The sequence below is a fragment of the Lepidochelys olivacea genome, assembly GCF_965140295.1.
Source record: "Lepidochelys olivacea isolate rLepOli2 genome assembly, chromosome: 9".
Classification (NCBI taxonomy): Eukaryota; Metazoa; Chordata; order Testudines; family Cheloniidae; genus Lepidochelys; species Lepidochelys olivacea.
Genome location: NC_140419.1, coordinates 79,799,778 through 79,815,293, shown reverse-complemented (window position 1 = coordinate 79,815,293; position 15,516 = coordinate 79,799,778). Strand labels below are relative to the sequence as shown.

Genomic DNA, 15,516 nt, shown 5'->3' with positions numbered 1-15,516 from the left:
CATAGAATATCTGGAGAGGGCTCAGTTTTCCTGACACTAGTTCATTCTCCAAATCTGGGGACTTTTCTCCTTTTGATTCTTATCTATTTAACCTCTAACCATAGAACAAAAAAGTTATCTTTCTAGTCTGAAATCACACCCTGCAAAACCTATTGTTTGAATCCACTAGCTTGGAGCCTTCAGAGGTCAAATATTATTTGACCAATTTGACAATGTAATCAGCAAAGGAACTTGCTCTAGTGAAGGATAAGCTATGGTAATGGGTGGTTTAAAACTAAAGATGGGGAAAGTAGATGAGGATTCTTCAGGTAATGGAGTGGAAGAGTAAAGCCAGAACTAGAAAACTGATCCCCCCCTTAAGTATTTGACCTAAAGCTTTTCTAAGGCCCCCAAACTGTGTAAATGCCCTCTACTGTCCAGGGAATCCTTTTCCAGTAGCTGATCCATATCATAATCCTCTGATTGGGAATATATTTTATCAAAGGCCTTGAGGCTGTTTAATTCAGCTGATAGTGACAGGGCTCAACATCTGTCTCTTGTTCAATGTTCTTTAAATGGCAGTTCATCTTTGTTCTTCTTAGTAAGTCTGCCTGCTGAATACTCTTAATAAACAGCCTACAAGATTGTATCAGTGAAGTGCCCGGGTTTCAAGTGCAATCTGCTAAATTATAAATCCCGAATGAGAGTTTCATTAGGAAGGGTTATTAAAAAAAGGAGAGTATGGCAGATAGAGGGTGAAGCAGATAATGTTTTTATATTAGCAAAGATAGTTTTGTTCGTTTTACCCTCCCCAAATTAAAGTTCACAGGATGGCCCAACTGCCCGGCTGTGTACAAAATCGATCACACCACAAACTGATCACTTCACTGATCACAATGCAAAGTCGTACCTGAAAACAAAATGGAAGAATATTTTCTCAACATGTCAATAGGCAAAGGGAGGGACTTTTGCCATATGCTGCAGCAGTAAAATTAGAAGGAACACCTGTAATTTCTCTCAAGTGTGACCTGAAAAAACTCCTTGGAAGGCAAGGTCTAAGAGCACTGGATCCCAGTGGACAACATTGCTTGTACACCACAGAGTCATAAAATTCAAGGCCAAAAGGGACCAGCACATCATATAGTCCAATCTCCTATCTATCACAGGCCACCAACACTGCCCAGCACCTACATGCTAAATCCAAAACGGAAATTAAACCAAGGTATTAAAGCCTTCAGGAGACAAAACCATTATGTGCCACAAACAGAGAATAGGAGGGATTGAGGTGCACCATGCCTACAAATAAAGCACAAAATATTCCTTTATCTTCTGATATGGACACAGCACTAACTGAATGATAAAAATACCAGTTAATGAATATTTTTGTTAATCCAGACAACAAGTTTGGGTTCACTGTGATTCATGAGGTCCTGTTATTACCACAAATATTCAGATGGCCACCACGTGAAAACATTCACATATCCTGAACATTTTGCTGATTTTAACAGAGGATTATTCTTCTGAAAATCCATACCTGACAAATATGTTCATTATTTCTCATTCTTTAGTGGCTTGCTTCAAAAATTTTCAGTCCTCCATCATGGCACAGAAACAAGATCGTGTGACTTAGAATACAGACAAATCTAAGGAAACATTTCACAAACAACTGTGACAGGAACCCTAGGGTGCAGCCTAGGACTGTAAGACTGCAGTACCCCCTTAACTCTCCAGCCTAGGCTGTCTCTCACAATGCTTTGCTCGTGACAAACAGCAAACCCCTCCAGTTGCTGTTATCACTCAGCACGACCGCATGTGGAGCCCCACACCCAGCTAGATTGCATGAATGCTCCCAGAGCCACTCATGAATCACACAGAGAAAGGCACCAGCCAAATCCCCCCAGCTTTCTTGTCCTAGTCTCTGGGGATCTAATATCTGGGCGATTCCCCAACTCACAGCATATTTTAGTGACAACCATACACCACATTCTCATAACTTCATATGGATTAATGATATACATATTTAGATGGAACAGTGGGTTTCAGCAGATCATAAACTTTCCCATGATACCTCACATGGCATGCTTTATATGCAGTATCACAGTTATATACAAATGATGAATATGGGGGCTATAGGGCACTCCCCTGGGGTGTAGAGTGTCACAACAGCCAAAAGTCAATGGGAGTTGAGATTTTAACTACCATGTGTGCCTTTGAAAATCTCCCCAAAGCCAATTAATATATGACTATTAAATCTGTTCAGATACCCTTTAAAATAACCCACCAAGATGAGCATCCGCCTAAAGTGGGTAACCTTGGTATCTGAGCACCTTGTTGTAACCGTTATCATTTCTTTCCCCACCCCTCTGTACAGTTTGTTATCCCCCCGATCACATTATATCTACTATGAGATCTAACTTCTTTGGAGCAGGGATCATCACTTTCTATATGTTCTGTAAAAGTTCCTATCATGCTTTGGGGTACTATAAAATAATCATAGCAACAACACTAATATTGACATCTTTCATGTGAAATATAGAACTGGGGATCTGACTAGTTGTGGTTCTTAAAAGAACCACCATATGAGCACTCTTTGTAGGCAATGGGGTGTTGGCCTCAGTCCTCTGATCAAATTCAAATTCCCATGTTTATGTTGCCCCTGCCCTAAAAGTCCTTCTTGTTGTTAAACTACAGAAGTTATTCTTCACTACTCTTGCTTAATACTATTAGGCAATATTGCTGGCATAGAATGGCTTCTGTGGTCCACCCAGAAACAGCTTCCATTTCAGTGAGTAATCCTTATACAGAGTCAATAAAATGACTTGGGATCCTTCCAGCTGAAAAGATTCTATGGGAATGCAAGTTATTCTGTTATCACTGTCAGCTGAAGACATTTGATGGAAGACATTTGATGCCTCTTCTAAATTTATTTTCTTGCCCCCTTTTGATATTCCTTACTCTTTTTGAATTGCTTCATGTTTACTTTTGAAGGAATAACATATCCCTCCTCCTATGAGTGGGTTGTCTACTTTGTTTCCCTCTGGTTTGCCAGCTCTCTGCCATTACACTTGGCCACGTCTTCCCTGGATCTGTTGCCAAGAGCAGCTCTTCTTTAATTGCTGAGATTGCTTCCCTGGATGAGCATATGTTAATCACTGGCTCTGTAAATCATGATAATTACTTTGCTGTCTGTAACGGTAATTATTGATGCCTGGATGAGATTCGGAACTCAACAGGCTTTCCCCATTGCCAGAGGCTTCTGTGTCACTCAAAGGGTTCCCATTAATATAGCAAAGAAAGAAGATACCGATAGCAGCAATTCTCTCACATTAGGTTAATGATAGAATGTGTGACAGAAAAAGGGTATGCCGGCTGGTTTGACTGGCAAAGTCAGAGTGGCAAGAAATTGTATCTACACTAAACTCAACTGCATGGCACTAGACTTATAATAATTTATGTGTCCTTTTTATTGGTCTAAAGTTCTAAAAAGTACATAGAATCTGCCCTTGCTAGAACACAGACTAAGGCCTGAATCAACGAAGTACTTAAAACACATGCCTAACATTTAAGCATATGACTTCAGAGGGACTAATCGTGTGCTTAAGCACTTTACTGAATTGGGGTCTTAAGCAACTTTGTATCAAAAATCAAGATGCTCTACTGTTGGACCCAAAAGTGAATCTCTAAGGCAAGGATTGTCATTTACTGTGCTTGTCTGGCACATAGCAGAATGGGGCTCCAAACTGGCTGGGCTGTAGGCATTACTATATATAAATGTTTCATAATAACAATAATAATCTTCTTTTACTGTTGGTAGCAGTCTGGATATTTTCTTTCAGACTTCCTGTGACTAGAGATGGGGGTGCTGTGGCATTACACCAGGCTCAGAGATGCAAGGCCAGAAGGCATCATTAAGATCATCTAGTCTGGTTTCCTGTATAACACAGGCCATTGAATTTCCCCAAAATAATTTTAAAACATCTCTTATAGAAAAATATTTAAGCTTGATTTTAAAATGGTCAGTGATGGAGACTCCATCATGACCCGTGGTAAGTTGTTCCAGTGGTTAAATACCCTCATTGTTAAAAGTCTGAGTTTGTCTAGCTTCAACTTCCAGCCATTGGATCATGTTATACCTCTCTTTGCTAGATTGACGAGCCCATTATTAAATATTTGTTCCCCTTGTAGGTACTCAGACTAATCAAGACATCCATTAACCTTCTCTTTGTTAAGCTAAATAGATTGACCTCTCTGAGTCTATCGCAGTAAGGCAAGTTTTCTAATCCTTCAATCATTCTTGTGACTCTTCTTTGAACTCTCTTCAATTTGTCAACATCCTTCTTTAAGTATGGACACCAGAACAGGACACTGTATTCCAGCAGCCATCACACTAGTGCCAAATACAGGATTCCCCTGTTTATGCATCCATGGATTGCATTAGTCCTTTTAGCCACAGTGTCGACCTGGGAGCCCATGGTCAGCTGATTATCCACCATGATGCCCAAATTTATTTGACAGTCGCTGCTTCTCAGGATAGAGTCCTGGATAGTTATTTCAGGTGGGAAAGATGGAGAGATAAATCCAAGGACTTTCTCTGATCATGATTGCCATTCACTTAGAGTTGGGTGCCCAGTTTTGACCAAGTACAAGTGACCTTCTTGGGCAAGGGACAGAGCTTCTTTCTAGGTGATACAGTGCAATAGGGCATAGACGTTGAGGGAAGCAGGCAGCTCTGTAACATAGCTATCAGGCTTTTCAAATGGAGTTTTGGGGTGGGGGGGAGAGGCATTCGAGGAAATTTGTGTGATCCGGACCTTTTCATGCTCTGTAGATATAGTTTTGAGTTCTTTGACACTTCTCAATGATAAAACATCTAGGCAAATGGGTGATTTGGTGAATTAGTCATTGGCAAGCAAACCCCAGAACCTCCCCTGCTATTCCCCAATTTCACTAGAAGGCAAGCCTGTCACATTGTAGGTTTGGTGAACTGTCTGTTCCAGGGAAAATTTTGGAGCACAGGCTGATGTGAGTCAATATGTGAGGATTCAGGAGATATGTGTCCAATGACCAATTAACAGCGTGCATTTATAAACACTAGCTCAAGCCAAATGAATCTAATGGCCTTCAGCATAATTACTGATGAAGTAGATAATGGGGAATGTGCCACAGAGGATATTTGAATTTCAGAAACAAGTCGTTATATAGTCGCACTACGTAGCAAACAAAGATGCAGGAAAAACACCAGCTAGATAAAGAGAACTCACCATGAATTAGAAATTAGCTGATGAAGGAGACATAATATAGTCATTAATTGTAGCCCTTCAAATGTGAAACAGTACCAAAGGCCTGATTCAAAGCCCACTGATGTCAATGGAAAGATTTTCATTGATTTCAATGGGCTTTGACTCAAGTCCCAAGTATCACAGGGGTCACTATAGGACACCACACTGAATTTTTCATTTATGATCTAGAAGAAGGTGTAAATGTAACCGTACTTAGAGTTGCTCCCACCAAGATCAAAGGAGGGGAAGCAAACAGACAAGCAGCTCAGAAGCAAACTGCAAAGAGATTGAAACAGTGATTTTGGCCCTTTGCAAACAAATAAATAGGTCCCCTTTGCAGCAGAGAGTGAAGTGAAAGCTTTTCTCTCAAGTCAGGACAACTTGCTCTACAGCTCTCTGGCTGAAAGGTAACATGTCTGCTTCCTTCACATCATATATTTAACGACACACGTAATTTCAGCAGGTAAGCAACATTTCTGAACTTCCTGCACTTTGGATGAAACCCCAATTGGAAACCTCTGAAGGACACAAAGGCAGATTTATAAAACCAAATGTAATTTATTTCAGACACTCTTTAAAGAAGCTAAGCTCTAAGGGATGGTCTTCTAGCTTTGAAGGCTCGGATATAGCAGAAAGACAGATGAGCGGAACCCATTCAAAGCCTATTCCGTCACTCACTGCTGTGGCATATGGTTCCAGCTTTCTGAATAAAGTGTCATTTTCTTTCTGAATTTGTCCCATTGAAATCCTTCCATCCTTTTCATTCTTCTCTCACATTGCCTGTCTGAATCTGCTGCACATCGTTCCAGGCCTTAGCATTCTCCTTTTTCTTTTGACAGCAGATATTTTTGCCAGTGGTTTGCTTATTAATCCTGTATTTTACCTTTCATCACTTGGTCTAGGGCTGTGACAGAAGATAAAGCATATTCTTGTCTTCTTGATTGTTGCCTCAGTGCCTAATCCTCCTACTAGTGTGTGAAGGGCTTAGATACAACCCGCTGGGGGGAGAGGAGGGAGTTCTCTTGGACCCATTCCTGACAGCTTGCTCAGCTGCAGATCAGGATATTCAGTTCAAGTTGTTTATGAAGCTGTGTTTTGTTACACACTCAGTAGACGTTGTTTCTTTGTGTTCTTTAGCACCTATTCCCCAAAGAGGGTTCATGGCCTTCAGGCTCACTGAGATACTAAAATAAACTAAAAAAGCCTTGAGAAAAATAAAATCTGTCTGATGACACAGGGATGGATGGACTGACTGCAGTATCTGGGCCCAATCCTGGTCTCATTGAAGGCTGTGGAAGAAGAGAGAGAGAGAGTTCAACACTCTACTCTCAGCTGACTAGTACCAGCTACTGGGAGGTCCTTCTGCCATGATTCAAGACTCTATTCTCCCACCTCGATGAGGGATGGCTGGACAGCCCCAGTGCCCACCCCTGTAGCAGAACACTGTTCTTACCTCAAACCTTACAGTGCTCACGTTCAGCACGTAGCTGTCGAAGTTGTAATAAATGGAGCTTTTCTTTTTTCCTTCGTCATACAATGCACAGTCAGTGTGTGGAATTCTTTGCCAGAGGATGTTGTGAAGGCCAATACTATAACAGAGTTAAAAAAAAAAAAGAAGTAGATAAGTTCATGGAGGATAGGTCCATCAATGGCTATTAGCCAGGATGGGCAGGGATGGTGTCCCTAGCCTCTGTTTGCCAGAAGCTGGGAATGGGTGACAGGGGATGGATCACATGATGATTACCTGTTCTGTTCATTCCCCCTGGGGCACCTGGCATTGGCCACTGTCATAAGACAGGATACTGGGCTAGATGGACCTTTGGTCTGACCCAGTATGGCCATTCTTATGTTCTTATGAAACTTGTAAGATGGTTTAGTTCACTTTCATTAATAACTCCTACCCAAACCCCAGCTTGATGCAGACATCAGGACACATTCATTAGGACACTTCAGAGCATTTGGTTATTAATCTAGTCTCAGGGGACACCTTTCCCCATAACAAAACCAACACAGATTGTCATGATTAGCAGCCTGCGCTTAGTCTTTTCAAAGATAGTTATGACTGAGATGCATTGGTAAAGCTGTGTAGGGGGTATGAGGATTGGAACAGAACTTAACTGCAGTAAGATTCATGGACAGTGCTAATGGTGTGTGATCAGGACTGGAATAACTGGGGTCCAGAATTGGCATCTAAACCATGCTGATTGTCACAATAGAAATGCCATGGACTAAATTTGAGTAAGTAGAACTGAGGCTTACTGGGAGGTATGACTGAGGGAAATTTGCATAGCATCTGTCGTCAAGAGCTTGGATAGCATCTATTCCTGGATCAAGACATTGCTATTGTTCCCTTTTTAAATTGACACCACAGTTTCCCCCCAAATTAAAACAAAAAGACAAACCTACTTCACCACCCCTTGTACTAAATGAATCTTCATTTCTACATAAGAAAGTGCATTTAAACAATATTTGGTCTTAATATTTGCAATTTGCTCTCCTACTAGCCAAGCCTGACCTCTACTTCCCATTTCACCTGAACCAAACTACTTGCACAGCATGGTGTCATCGTGGAACAAAGAACTTACCCTCAAGTGCAGCTTTCCAATATTATATGTACTCACAAATAAGTTCCTCTTGTTGAGCCCTATGGGAAATGTGGGTCTGGCTTTGCGATAGGGAAATCTGTCTATTTAAGAGACTGTTGGTTTCTTTTAAAGACTGCTTGATTTCTAGGACAGGCTTCATTGAGTGTCTATAGCAGATATATGACAATACCTATGTTCCGGACATTGGACCAATGGTCTATCTAATGTGGTTTCCTGTGGCCAGTATGAGATGCTTCAGGGGAAGTTGCATAAAACCCTATAAGTGACAATTATGGAAAAACCTGCCCATAAAGGAAGTTTTGTCTTAAGTCTTCTAAGTTAGTGATTGGTTTATGCCCTGAAACATGCCCTTCTAAATTTTATATTCTATCTAGTGTATCTTTGGAGGCTTTTGTTATATGTATAAAATGTCTAGTCCTGTAAACCTCTGGGCTTCAGCAATAGCTGTGTGCACAATATGACTGCTGTTCGAGTTCACAGCAACAGCTCACAGCTTCATTGAGAAGCGATGGCTGGCAGAAGAGTATATCTACCCTCCAGGTCTTTGGCCTCCACCTGTAAGAGAATTTCAATAGCTAATCAATAGCCTAAACACTCGTCAACTCACCTGTCTGTATTGTTCTTGAATCTGTGTATGTGGCCTTCTTGTTGTGAAAAGGGGGAAGAAGAGGGAGGGAACCCCAAATATTTGTCACTAACAATTGCAGCTTTTATTTTCTACTCATTCAGGATGAATGAATTTTGCATCTCTTGTGGGAAGTGCCATGTCAAGCAACACTCAAAAGGAAGCACAGGAGAGATCAAAGAGCAGAATTACATTTTTGATCATGGGGTTTGGAGAGGAGGGAAGAGAATCTAAAAATATACACCCATTCGGAGGAGAAATAAATGGAATAAAAAGAGAAAAGGATTCCCTTCAAAAGTTCTCCTCACTTTGTTCCCTGAATTTTTGGACCTTTTCACAAATCACAATGAAACTATTTAGAACTTTATAAAAATGTTTGACAAGAGCTGTGCAGGAAACAGATGTTTCTCCCTTTTATTGTGACTTTCAACCTTCACATTTCCAGTAAGGATCTTGTGCTTATCTGAGTTATTGCTCTGTCCAAATGTAACTTTTTATTTTTTCAAACAAAGCCAGTGTTGGAGATTAAAGCATCAGGGTCCTGTCTGCTCTGTAGTGACTGTAAGTCCCCCACGGAAGATGGATTTCCTGCATCTCGCTGCTGTCATGACTGTGTGATGTTTCATAGTTACCTCTTGGTCACTTGTGCATAATGACATGGAGTTTCTGGCACAGTAAGAACCCAGCTGCTGTTCAAAGCTCCTGGAAATGTTTCCTCATCATTAGTCTGGGATTTTTAGTTAATAAAAACAGATAATAAACTGTGTTCCTCGTTGGTCAAATTGTGCAAGGAAAATGGGCCTTAGAACAAATAGAAAGTTTGTATGTGTTATGTGAAATGAATAAAAAGATGTCACATCCTGAAGTCTGTCTATGAATGTTAAGTTACAGACGGAAGAAAAAAAACCAAAAACTGTGGGATCATCCAGTTCAGCTCCCAGGCGCAAGTCTAGATGGCCCTATACAAAACAGTTTCTAGCAAAATTATGGCTCATTCTGGGTAATTTCAAATGAATAAATTTATAGCCAGTATATGCCATTAAAAATTCAACATTTGCCACACAATTTCCCCCAGTTTTGTGTTCTGAAAATGGGGTTGAAATTAATATGGATGTGTATTTTCACTGGCATTTTCAGATACATTTTAATGATGTCTGTCATGAGAAATTTTAAAAGGAGCCTATTGGAGTAGATACCTAATTGATTTTCAGTGGAAGTTGAGTGGCTCTCTGCTTTGAAAAGCCCAGCCTTAGAATCTAAAGTAAAATTACATTCTCTGATTATAGCAGTTGGAGGATAGGTGAGATGTTGGATTGAAAGTACTCTACAATCTCCTTTTGTGTGTGTGTGACATACTGGGGCACAATCCAGACTAGTGGGGGGATTGTGTCACCTGTGCTCTGTAACCTGGGGTGCCCTTTATCATGCTCTGCTGTTGTAGCCTCCAACCTGGACTGCTCACAAACAACCTCCAGCATGTAAGTCACTCCCAGCTGTGTCTGTGTGTACTGCAGTCATCCAAGCCACACCTTGGCTCTCACAAGCCTTGGTTATGCTGCAGGGCAACCTCAACACACACCCAGTCTTGGATCTTCCCCCAGAAATGTTTGTCCTGTACTGCCCAGCCCTCTCCTCAACAGTACAAATATACTATGTCTGTTATTCCTTTAAGGGAATAATATGCCAGTTTATTATTTTAAATAGTTATCCAGACACTTCAATTTAAACACACTGGATTAGATTAAAACAATGAAACAAGTTTATTAACTACAAAGACAGATTTTTAGTGAGTACAAGTAATGAGGCATAAAAGTCAGAAATGGTTACAAGATTAAAATACTTACTGGTACTTAACTTAAAAATTATATTAGATTCAAAGCATCCTAGCCTTCAAAGAGAAGTTTCATCATCACATGCTTTCAGCAGTCTTACTGACCTAACTCAGTCAGGACCCCTCCCCCAGAGTCCAGCGGCTGCTTCCTTTGTCTTTTCAGGTGCAGAGAATGTGATGGGGGGGAGGGGGAGTTACTTGGGGTGTTTACCACTTCTTTTTATAAGAACAGTCATACTGGGTCAGACCAAAGGTCCAATCTAGCCCAGTAGCCTGTCTTCTGACAGTGGCCAATGCCAGGTGCCCCAGAGGAAATAAACAAAACAGGTAATCGTCAAGTGATCCATCCCCTGTCTTCCATTCCCAGCTTCTGGCAAACAGAGGCTCGGGACACCATCCCTGCCCAACCTGGCTAATAGCCATTGATGGACCTGTCCTCCATGAATTTATCTAGTTCTTTTCTGAACCCTGTTATAGTCTTGGCCTTCACAACAACCTCTGGGAAAGAGTTCCACAGGTTGACGGTGCGTTGTGTGAAGAAATACTTCCTTTTGTTTGTTTTAAACCTGCTACCTATTAATTTCATCTGGTGACCCCTAGTTCTTGTGTTATGAGAAAGAGTAAATAACACTTCCTATTTCCTTTCTTCACACCAGTCATGATCTTATAGACCTCTATCATATCCCCCATTTTCCAAGTTGAAAAGTCCCACTCATATTAATCTCTCCTGATATGGAAGCTGTTTCATACGCCTAATAATTTTTGTTGCCCTTTTCTTAACCTTTTCCAATTCCAATGTATCTTTTTTTTGAGATGGGGCAAGCACATCTGCACGCAATATTCAAGATGTGAGTGTCCTATTGATTTACATAGAGGCAATATGACATTTTCTGTCTTATGATCTATCCCTTTCTTAATGATTCCCAACATTGTTAGCTTTTTTGACTGCTGCTGCACACTGAGTGGATGTTTTCAGAGTATTATCCACAGTGACGCCAAGATCTTTCTCTGGAGTGGTAACAGCTAATTTAGACCCCATCTTTTTCTATATAGTTGTGATCTTTGCATTTATCAGCATTGAATTTCATCTGCCATTTTGTTGCCTAGTCTCCCAGTTTTGTGAGATCCCTTTGTAGCTCTTCACAGTCTGCTTTGGACTTAACTATCTTGAGTAGTTTTGTATCATCTACAATTTTTGCCACCTCACTGTTTACCCTTTTCCCAGATCATTTATGAATAAATTGACTAGGACTGGTCCCAGTACAGACCCCTGGGGGACACCACTCTCTCCATTCTGAGAACTGACCATTTATTCCTACCCTTTGTTTCCTGTCTTTTAACCAGTTACTGATCCATGAGAGGACCTTCCCTCTTATCCCATGACAGCTTACTACGCTTAAGAGCCTTTGGTGAGGGACCTTGTCGAAGGCTTTCTGAAATTCTAAGTACACTATGTCCCCTGGATCCCCCATGTCTACATTCTCAAAATTGGATTCCCAGTCTCAGGTTTGGAAGATAACACTTGCTTCCAAATTTGCACTACTAAAGGCCTTCATTGCACAGTTTAGAAAGTTCTGTTGCTATCAACTACCAATTTGTTCTGTTCCTAGCTCTACATATATATGTAGTTTATCTAGTAATTGTGCCAGCTGTTTACTGTATATGACCTAGACTCTGGGTCCTACAGAATTATTCACAGACCAGAAATTTATCATGAACTTGTCTAAACTTGGTAGCAGTTAATCTTTATCTCTTTCTTTGAGAAGAAAGCTGGTCAGGCCTTCCTTCATCAAAACAGCAGCAGACCTGGGCTTGGGAAAAAATACTGATTCCTCACAGAGCAGCAACGTGAATTGCCGAGTCAATGCGGTCTTATATTTGTAAAATAGCTTTTATCCAGGAAGCTCTCAATCAAACTGATATATAATATTATTTTTTTAAAAAAAAACAACCATGGATAAGCACATGGAAATTACTTCACCCACCATTTTAGTGTAGCTATCCACCACTGGGGTGAAGCACAACAATTTGCCAGCATGCAGCCACACAACAAGTTTAGAAGAGAGGAAAAATACTGTATCGGATTGAAACTGCAGGGAACCTTCCAGTGAGGCAGAATAAAATAGCCCATGTGAGAATTTGGGCACATGCTGGAATTTTTATTCCAATTCTTGTGGAAAATGCTTACGTAGTTTAATAACTGCAAATAGTTTACTGGAACCAATTCTGATGTCAACATTTTAAAAAAGGATGTGAAATATTAGAGAAAAAGAGTGCAGAGAAGAGCTACAAAAATTATTTGAGGGCAGGAAAAATGCTTTTCAGTGCATTTCAAGGAGTTCAATCTCTTTAGTTTAACAAAAAGAAGAGGAAGAGATTAACTGATCAGTGTACGATCTCTAAAGAAAGGCAAAATAAGGCCAATGGGTGGAAGTTAAAGCCAGCCCTACTCATATTAAAAATAAGGCACAAATATTTAATAGAGAGGGTGATTAATCATTGGAACAAACTACCAAAGGATGTGGAGATTCTCCATCTCTTGAAGTCTTCACATCAAGACCAGATGCCTTTTGGGAGCTATGCTGCAGTCAAACTCAAGTTGTTGGTCTCAATAATGGATGAATTTCTATGGCCTGTGTTATGCAGGAGGTCACTCTATATGATCTAATGGTCCTTTCTGGCCTTCACGTCTATGAATGTATAGTCAGGACCTGCAGCAGCAGAGCACCCATTAATAATGTGCTGGAACAGTGTTTCACTATTGACTTGGAGAGAAGAGTGCCACCTATAAGAACAGCATGTCCTGCTGCATTTGGCTTTTTTGGGGGGGAGGTCTCTCGTCCATATACTAACATGGTCCAGCCCCGCTTAGTGGAATGCATCAGAAATGGGGGAGGGGGGGAGGGAGGGACACACACTTTTTTGTGAAAATGTTTGCAACCAAAAAACAAGTTTTAAAAAATTTCAGCCAGCTGTAGTGCTTTACAAAGTGACAAGGCCTCAACCCAAGGTGATATGGCTACAGGCATAGCTCTATTAACAAGCCATGTAATTTAAATCAAGGTGCTAGCCAACAAGCAGCATGATGATGGGCTGTGTATGCTTTAAATTGGATGAAACATTTGATATTTTACCATTTTAGTCCCGCTTCCCTGAGCCAATCTTTCAGTGTGAATTCAAAAAATTAATGATCAGTTTCCTTATGGAAATGTGCCATATACTCACAAGTACTGTCACTTAGCAGTCCCACTCCTCCTGCCTTGAAATAGTTGGGTGCATTTGCAGAGTGATGATCCATTAGTGACTTTTGTATTGAGGGGGAAATTATGCATATGTAATATGAAAATGCCAAACACAAAGTGCTACATTATTAGTTAATATATGGAGTTTTAGGACTGGAAAACTACTAGTAAGGATGAACAAAAGCTATAGAAATGCTGTTTAATTTGCATAAGTTAGGCTGACTGGGTAGGTAAAAGCAGAAAAAGATATTTTAACAAGCAATCTATGCAATGGCATAATTCACAGTGGCTTCTCAATTCAGATCATCACCTTCAGGTTATTACTGGATAATTTACCTCATGACAGTGACAGGGATCAGTGCAGTAGCATTTCTTCTATGGAGATGTTAGAGCCACAATGAATTAGGCTCTTATATGGTAACTGTGACTTGTGAAGTAATTTACGCCAATATGAAGGGGGTTGGGGGGAGAGGGGAGGTAAAGTATTGCGAAAACAGAATGGTAGCATTTTGTACCCACTTCACATTCATTTTGCTCTGGTGCAAATGAGCAAACACTAGTGCCAGGCAATGGAGAATCAGGCCCTAAATGTGGTGAGCAAAACTACATGTGGTGGGCCAAATTCAGAACAGGTGAAAGTGTGTGCAACTCTGTTGACATCAGCGTTTTTGCACCTACTTACACTTCATTATTTTTTGGCTATTATTATAGCAGCAACTCCATGTATGCACTTTACAGACATGTAGAAGAAAAAAAGTGCCTAGCCCCAAAAAGCTCATGATCTAAATAATATATCCACTCCGAATCTGACCCATAGTGTATCTAGATTTCAATAAGGAAGAGCACACTTACATTTTTCAGTTAGAATCGATTAGAATCTTACAGTTTGCCACCTCCCCAACTGTGTTAGCATTAACAGCTGTAAAATATACAGACAGTAACTTCCAGATGAGATTACAGCATAGCTCCTACCATCTCAGCCAATGGAAGAGCAGCTCTCTTTACACCAGGGGTTGGCGACCTTTGGCACATGGCCCACCAGGGTAAGCCCCCTGGCAGGTCAGGCCAGTTTGTTTACCTGCCACCTCCACAGGTTCGGCCAATGGCAGCTCCCACTGGCCACAGTTCGCTGCTCCAGGCCAACGGGGGCTGCAGGAAGCAGCACAGGCCGAGGGATGTGCTGGCCGCCACTTCCCGCATGCCCCATTGGCCTGGGACAGTGAACCATGGCCAGTGGGAGCTGTGATCGGCCGAACCTGTGGACACGGCAGGTAAACAAACAGGTCTGGCCCGCCAGGGGGGGCCGCATGCCAAAGGTTGCCAATCCCTGCTTTATACCAAGAGGGTCCCAGATGGATTCTCTGCTGGGTTAAAGTACAAACAGTAGCTCCTGCCATTGGGTGGGGACTGCGCTAAGTATGTCCAAGTGCCTGGTCAACAGATGTGCGGATGTAACAAACTCCAAAAAGAACTTAAGTTCGAGTGACTGCCCATCTCCCCATGCCATACTTCTACAGTGATCCGTGAAGTTGCTTGAACTGGATCTCCCTCAAAGCTGTGGAACTGTTTTTTAAAATCCCAAACTATGGTGTTTCTCTGCCACACTTGATCAGACTGAATCACTCACCTCCCAGTAAATACAAGTAAATGTTTTGGATTTTCTGGTACATTTTATCCAGCTCCTGGAGTTTTGATGGACATCTGAATCTGGATCAGATTGAGGATCTTTCCTCCTTCTGCTACTTTTGTCACTCAGTTTGTCATTTAACAAGGCAGTTCATAGAGACTGATTGCTCATCTTAACTGGAACCAAAGGTAAATCTTACTACCTAGAAACAAATGCTTTCACACTGTGACAGAATATACTCCTGGCTTCACACCCTATAGGCCAGTGGTTCTCAAAGCCGGTCCGCTGCTTGTTCAGGGAAAGCCCCTGGCAGGCTGGGCCGGTTTG

General features: G+C 41.3%; 1 protein-coding gene across 3 annotated transcripts in view; it reads left to right on the top strand.

Annotated features, from left to right (window-relative positions):
* Positions 1-9,333, top strand: part of LOC311525916 (G-protein coupled receptor 83-like) — a 28,909-nt gene extending 19,576 nt beyond the window's left edge. For all 3 annotated transcript variants that reach the window (XM_084638404.1, XM_084638403.1, XM_084638402.1), the window contains one exon: positions 8,594-9,333. The gene's annotated coding sequence lies outside the window, so the exon portion shown is untranslated. The remainder of the gene's footprint in view (positions 1-8,593) is intronic.
* Positions 9,334-15,516: the final 6,183 nt, after the last annotated feature.